Source organism: Raphanus sativus, unplaced genomic scaffold (genome assembly GCF_000801105.2).
Source record: "Raphanus sativus cultivar WK10039 unplaced genomic scaffold, ASM80110v3 Scaffold0589, whole genome shotgun sequence".
NCBI lineage: Eukaryota > Viridiplantae > Streptophyta > Magnoliopsida > Brassicales > Brassicaceae > Raphanus > Raphanus sativus.
The window spans coordinates 27501-34613 of record NW_026615907.1 but is presented as its reverse complement, the minus strand read 5'-3'; positions in this window follow the sequence as shown (position 1 = coordinate 34613).

Sequence of the window (7113 nt, the reverse complement as noted above, 5' to 3'; positions counted from 1 at the left end):
TATCATGGTCCATAAATGGGGTTAAGTGCATCAGGAAGCTGAGACTTAACCAGAATGAAAGGAAAGGTAGGCTCAAAGGAGCTGGACAAGTGTTTTGGTAGCTGGCCGTAGAGGTTTGGTAGCTCGGGCAGCTAGGAATGGAGTGAGGCAAGCTCACAGTAGCTCAGGCAAGTCTAGGACAGCTCCAGTAGCTGGCAGGTCAGCTCACTCAGCTGGGGAAGCTAGTGACCAGCTCACCTCAGCTGGACGGAGTGAATAGCTCTTGGGCGGTTGGACCGGACCATGACGGTTATGGGTCCGGCTCGGTGGTGGCATGGTCAGGTGAGACCATGGAGCTTGGCAAGTGAGCTAGGTACCTGGAGGAGTGTTGGCAGCTGGAGATCGATCAAGGGGAGCGGTTGGAGGCAGTTGGGAGCGGTTTGGCCGAAGAGATGCAAAGGGAACCGTTTGTGCCTTTTCGCCCAAACCGTGCAACCGTCGGTCCAACTGCTGGTCGATGACATTTTATAAATAGGAGTCATTGTTCATCGATTTGGATCAGAAAATTACTAGGCAAACCTCTGCCAAATTCTACCAGAGAGAAAGAGAGAGGACCGCGGTAAGGAGTTATCCGAGTGGTGGTCCGGTGAGTTTTAAACGGTGGAAAAGTTCAGACAAGAACATGGCAGGCGGGCAAAGTGATAGGACAGAGGAAGGAGACAGAGAAGGATGGAGGCGCAGAGGAACGTACGCCTAGGTATTGATGCACTCCGGATGGTGACGCGCATGACCATGAGAGTATATGGTCTGGCCGGTTTGAACCATGATGTGTTGGTTGCATCCGTTCTTCTTTTCTCTTTGTCAATCTCTTCTACCTTATTCTGATGTGATCTGTGGGTTTAACCCGCGGACAAACCCCCAGGGCTTGGATTGGTCAGTGTAATCTCTCCATGGCCTTGGTTGGGGAGGTATGGTCCGATCTCATGGTTCCCAAGGGAATTTGGGGTTTGACGATTGTAATCTCTTATTGGGATTTTTAATGAATTATCAAAGTGTTAGATTTGATTTTATTCATGGTTAGGGGTTGGTCAATTTGGCGGTTGGCGGTCATGGTCAAGGTCGTTATGATTGAGACCGGTTCTGAGGAATCCAATTGGACCATTCTCTTAGTTTGGATTTATCATGATTTATCATGTATAGTTTACAGTTTTGGCCGAGTATTTTAGTATGGTCAGAATTGGGGTTAGATGTGATCTAGGGTCCGGAACCATGTGCTGATTAGTTTGATGTAGGATATCGGATCATATGTATATTCATTGTTGTGGTTTGGTTTCAGGAACAAGCAGTGATCGTGGTAAAGCTAAGGAGTCTTGAAGACTTGGCCGTGGATGGATGTGTGATGTGTGTCTAGATTAGATGAACTTATGATAGCCTATTGTGCAACTTGTGTGGATTGAATGATTTGTATGATCACATTGACATTATATATAAAATGATGTTTCTTTTATGCTTCCGCTTTGTATTTGTCAGATATAAACCTCAATGAACTGAACATGACTTAGAAATATTTGGACTTAACCGGCTGAATTGCACTTAGACATCTAGGTAAGTTCTTGAACTGGTTGGATCATGGGATCCAGGTTCGGGTCTTACAAGTTGGTATCAGAGCATGCTTGATTCTAGGCTGTTGGGTTAGGGGCAGGTCATCACACATCCGGCTGGGTCTCTTGACATGTTTAGTTTATGTTTTTACTTGCTTATGTTTGATATTGTTTGAGGTTTAGAAAATTTTGTTAAGAATAACTTTTTGGTTTGTGTTTGGTTTTGATGTGTCCTAAGGGATCAAGGAAGCGGTCTCGGAGGCAAGGATGGGACTGGGGTGTCTGGTGCTGGAGATGCATCAGTACCTAACCCAAATGTGGAGTTGGCGGTTCCACCCATGGGTCGGACCGGAGACACTGTCCTGACTGAAATCCAAGTTAATCAGACTGAGGTTCAGCTGGATGGTGCGGATGGGCAGCTGAATGAGACCGTGAGGCAGCCCGAGGGAGCTGGAAGTCAGTTAGGTCCAGCTGCTGGGCAGCCAGGATGATCTGGATGGAGAGGCGGAGTCTTCAGAGATTGGTCACCGGGCTGATCAAACACCAGGACTGATGGAGGACTGGTCCGGGTGATCAGGCGGCTGAGCCTTCCATGCAAGAGATATTGGCTGCCATCAGGCTAATGGGTAGTCAGATGGTAGCCATGACTCAGGTGCTCACCCCAGTGGTAAACTCATCCGTGGGCCAAGCCACACAAGCTCAGGTGGGAGCTGGTGGAAGTGGTGGAGCTGGTGGACGAGTGCTACCAGTGGCTGAAGTGATTGAGCTGGATCCACCTTCTGGATCAGCTAAGAAAGTGGACTACCTGAAGGTTCTGGAGCATGTATCACGCCTAGGGACTAAGCACTTTGCTGGAAGTGTTGATCCCATGGAGGCTGATGAGTGGAGAGACCGGTTGGTTAGAAACTTCAAATCAACCCGGTGCCCTGAGGAATACCAAGGGACATTGCAGTGCATTTCCTGGGGGGATGCACACAACTGGTGGATAGCCTTGGACAAACGTACCAATGGTTCCATTTTGAGCGCTGAAGTGAGAGTTCTGAGGCATGGGACCGTTTGGAGGCTAAGTTCTTGGACTTGGTTCAAGGGCGTAGGTCAGTCAGAGAGTATGAAGAAGAGTTCAACAGACTCAGGCGCTTTGTGGGAAGGGAGTTGGAGGATGAGGCAGTACAGGTCCGAAGGTTCATCCGCGGCCTTAGGCCTGAACTCAAGACCTACTGCTCAGTCCGGACCTTCTCCAATGTGACTGAACTTGGTTGAGAGGATGGCTATATGCTGGAGACTAACCTTGCTGAGGAAGCTAAGCACAAAGTAAAGGTGTGGTGGTGGCTCCTGGGCAAAGTGGTGACCGGAAGAGAGAAAGAGGGACCAGGCTGAGGAGGGTAAAACCTCAAGTGGTAAGCCTGTGTGCCCTAAGTGCAGCAGAAACCATTATGGGGAGTGCTGGAGAGCCATGGGCGCTTGCACTCGTTGTGGTAAGATGGGACACTTTGCTCGAGAGTGCCCAAATGTGGGAGGTGACCGGACTTGCCATACTTGTGGTCTTAAGGGTCATCTCAAGAAGGACTGTCCAAAGCAATCTGATGGACAGAACAAGAACAGGAGTGGGGGTAGCAGGCCGGACCAGAACCGGGGTCAAACCTCAACTCCAAGGGTGTACGAGCTGTCCAAGGATGTGGAAGAGACAGGGCCATTCAAAGCAATCACTGGTAACTTCTGAAACTTATTCTTTTATTTTTGGAACTATGCATGGTAAGAACCTAGAATGGTTAGGGACTTAGATGGGTCTTTGTAGGGACCTTGTGTATTGGTGGTGTGGAAACACATGTTCTGTTTGATACTGGAGCCTCACACAGTTTTGTGAGTCCAGAGATGATTGGAAAAGGATTGTTTTGTATTGGTTCAGGGATGATCCTGGGGTTGTGGTTGCGGCCGGAGGCCAAAGGATGCAATCACAAGGCCTGGTAAGGGATATCCCAGTTATGATACAAGGGAGGGCATTGCCTGTGGATCTTGTAGTGGTTAGCCTTAAGAATCACGAAGTGATCTTAGGGATGGATTGGCTTGGAAAGAATCGGGCCACCTTAGATTGTCACCGAGGAAGGGTGCAGTTTGAGAGTGGGTGTGGACCCCCGATCAGGTTCCAAGGTATCCGACCAACCTCGGGTAGCTTAGTGGTCTCAGCGGTCCAAGTGGAAAGTATGCTGAGGAATGGTTGTGAGGCCTGGTTGGCGACCATTAGCACTAAGGAGGTTGTGGGGGTGGTAGCCCGGACGGGATACGTTTGGTTCAAGAGTTTAGTGATGTATTTCGGGCGCTTCAGGGTGTGCCTCCTGATAGGGCTGACCCGTTCATGATCGAACTTGAACCTGGAACGGTCCCAATGTCCAAAAGTCCGTACCGGATGGCACCAGCTGAGATGGCTGAGTTAAAGAAACAACTTGAAGAGTTGGTGGATAAGGGGTTTATACGCCCAAGTGTGTCCCCATGGGGAGCACCAGTCCTCTTTGTCAAAAAGAAGGATGGGAGTTTGAGATTGTGCATTGACTATAGGGGGCTGAACAGGGTTACTATCAAGAATAAGTATCCCTTGCCCAGGATTGATGAGTTGCTAGATCAGTTGAGAGGAGCCAAGTGGTTCTCAAAAATTGATTTAGCCTCAGGCTACCATCAAATCCCCATTGCACCAGAGGATGTGCAAAAGACAGCATTCAGGACAAGGTATGGCCACTATGAGTTTGTGGTCATGCCGTTTGGACTGACCAATGCACCAGCAGCCTTCATGAAGATGATGAATGGTATCTTCCGAGATTACTTAGATGAATTTGTAATCATCTTTATTGATGATATACTAGTATACTCTAAGACAGAGGAGGACCATGAGAAGCATCTCAGGTTGGTGCTGGGACGGCTAAGGGAGCAGCAACTCTTTGCTAAGTTAAGCAAGTGCAGTTTCTGGCAGAAGAGTATTGGATTCCTAGGCCATGTGGTGTCTGAGGAAGGAGTTTCTGTTGACCAGGAGAAGGTCAAGTGTATACAGGAGTGGCCAAGACCAAAGAATGCTACTGAAGTTAGAAGCTTCTTGGGTTTGGCCGGGTACTACAGGAAGTATGTCAAGGGGTTTGCAAGTGTGGCACAACCTATGACACAACTTACTGGAAAGGATGTGAAGTTCACATGGTCTGATGCATGTGATAAGAGCTTTCAGGCCTTAAAGATCATGTTGACCAGTGCACCAGTGCTAGTGCTGCCTGAGGCTGACCAACCATATGTGGTTTACACAGATGCATCCATCACCGGATTAGGCTGTGTGCTCACACAACATGGGAAAGTCATTGCTTATGCCTCCAGGCAACTAAGGAAGCATGAGGGCAACTACCCAACTCATGACCTGGAAATGGCTGCAGTGGTATTTGCTCTGAAGATATGGAGGTCCTACCTGTATGGTGCCAAGGTTCAGATCCTAACCGACCACAAGAGTCTCAAGTACATTTTTACTCAGCCTGAGTTAAACTTGAGGCAGAGAAGGTGGATGGAATTTGTGGCGGATTATGATCTTGATATTACTTACTATCCGGGCAAAGCAAATCTGGTAGCAGATGCCTTGAGCCGGAGGAGAGCTGAAGTATCAGCTGAAAGAGAAGCTGAGGTATTGGAAGGGATGGTCAGGTCTTTGAACCTAAACACCTTGGTCAGTGAGGATGAACCTCTGGGGCTAGAGGTTGTGGATCAGGCTGATCTCCTGAGTAGAATCAGACAAGCACAATGCTTGGATGAAAATTTGCAAAAGGTTGCAAGAAATGACAAGACAGAGTACCAGACGGCCAGCAATGGTACCATTTTGGTACATGGGCGTGTGAGTGTTCCGAGTGACCGAGGACTAAAGGAAGAGATTATGAGGCAAGCTCATAAGTCTAAGTTCTCAGTGCACCCGGGGCTGAACAAAATGTATAAGGACATGAAGAGGTATTACCACTGGGTAAGGATGAAAGCAGACGTGGCCGAGTGGGTGGCCAAGTGTCCAACTTGCCAATTAGTCAAGGCCGAGCATCAGGTTCCCAGTGGTTTGCTGCAGAACCTCCCTATACCTGAATGGAAGTGGGATCACATCACAATGGACTTTGTGACTGGGTTCCCAATGACAAGGAGTAGGAAGGATGCAGTTTGGGTGATTGTGGATAGACTGACCAAGTCTGCACACTTTGTACCAATCAAGAAGGGTGATGGTGTGGATGAGATAGTGAAGATCTACATTGATGAGATAGTAAGGCTGCATGGAGTGCCGGCCAGTATAGTCTCTGATAGAGACCCGAGGTTCACCTCTTATTTCTGGAGGGCTTTTCAAAAAGCCTTAGGAACTAGAGTGAACATGAGTACATCCTACCATCCCCAAACGGATGGACAATCAGAAAGAACTATCCAGACACTAGAAGACATGCTGAGGGCATGTGTACTGGACTGGGGTGACTCATGGGAAAAGCATTTGCCACTGGTGGAGTTTGCATACAACAACAGCTTCCACACCAGTATAGGCATGTCTCCCTATGAGGCATTGTATGGGCGGCCTTGCAGGACACCCTTATGCTGGACCCAAGTGGGGGAGCGCAGCATAATAGGTCCTGAGATTGTGGAGGAGACAACTGAGAAGATCAAGTTGGTCAAAGAGAAGATGAAAGAGGCACAAGACCGCAAAAGAGTTATGCTGATAAAAGAAGAAAACATCTTGAGTTTGAGGTTGGTGATCTAATCTATCTCAAGATGATCACATTCAAAGGAAGGGCCAGAGTTTCTGGAAGGAAGAAACTGGACCCAAGGTTCCTAGGTCCGTTCAGGATACTTGAGAGAGTTGGGGCAGTGGCCTACAAATTGGATTTACCATCTGAGATGGATGCTTATCACAATGTGTTCCATGTGTCCCAACTAAGGAAGTGTCTGACTGACCAGGACATTGTGTTGCCTGAGATTCCAAAAGATCTTGGTAAGAACCTCACCTTAGAGACAAGGCCGGTTCGGATCATAGATAGAATGGAAAAGGCAATGAGGAGAAAGACTGTTCCTATGCTTAAATAGTATGGGAATTCAATGGCAAGGATATTATCACTTGGGAAACCGAGGCAAGGATGAAGGCTGAGTATCCTGAGTGGTATAGTCAGTATGTGGATGGTGAACCATCAAGTATGAACTCGGGGACGAGTTCCTTCCAAGTGGGGGAGACTTGTCATGTCCCAAGTTCTAGATAAGCCATCCGGATGGGCCATGGTGCGAGGACAAGCACCAGCCAGGTCATGAGACCAAAGGGCAAGCGTATCATGGTCCATAAATGGGGTTAAGTGCATCAGGAAGCTGAGACTTAACCAGAATGAAGGAAAGGTAGGCTCAAAGGAGCTGGACAAGTGTTTTGGTAGCTGGCCGTAGAGGTTTGGTAGCTCGGGCAGCTAGGAATGGAGTGAGGCAAGCTCACAGTAGCTCAGGCAAGTCTAGGACAGCTCCAGTAGCTGGCAGGTCAGCTCACTCAGCTGGGGAAGCTAGTGAC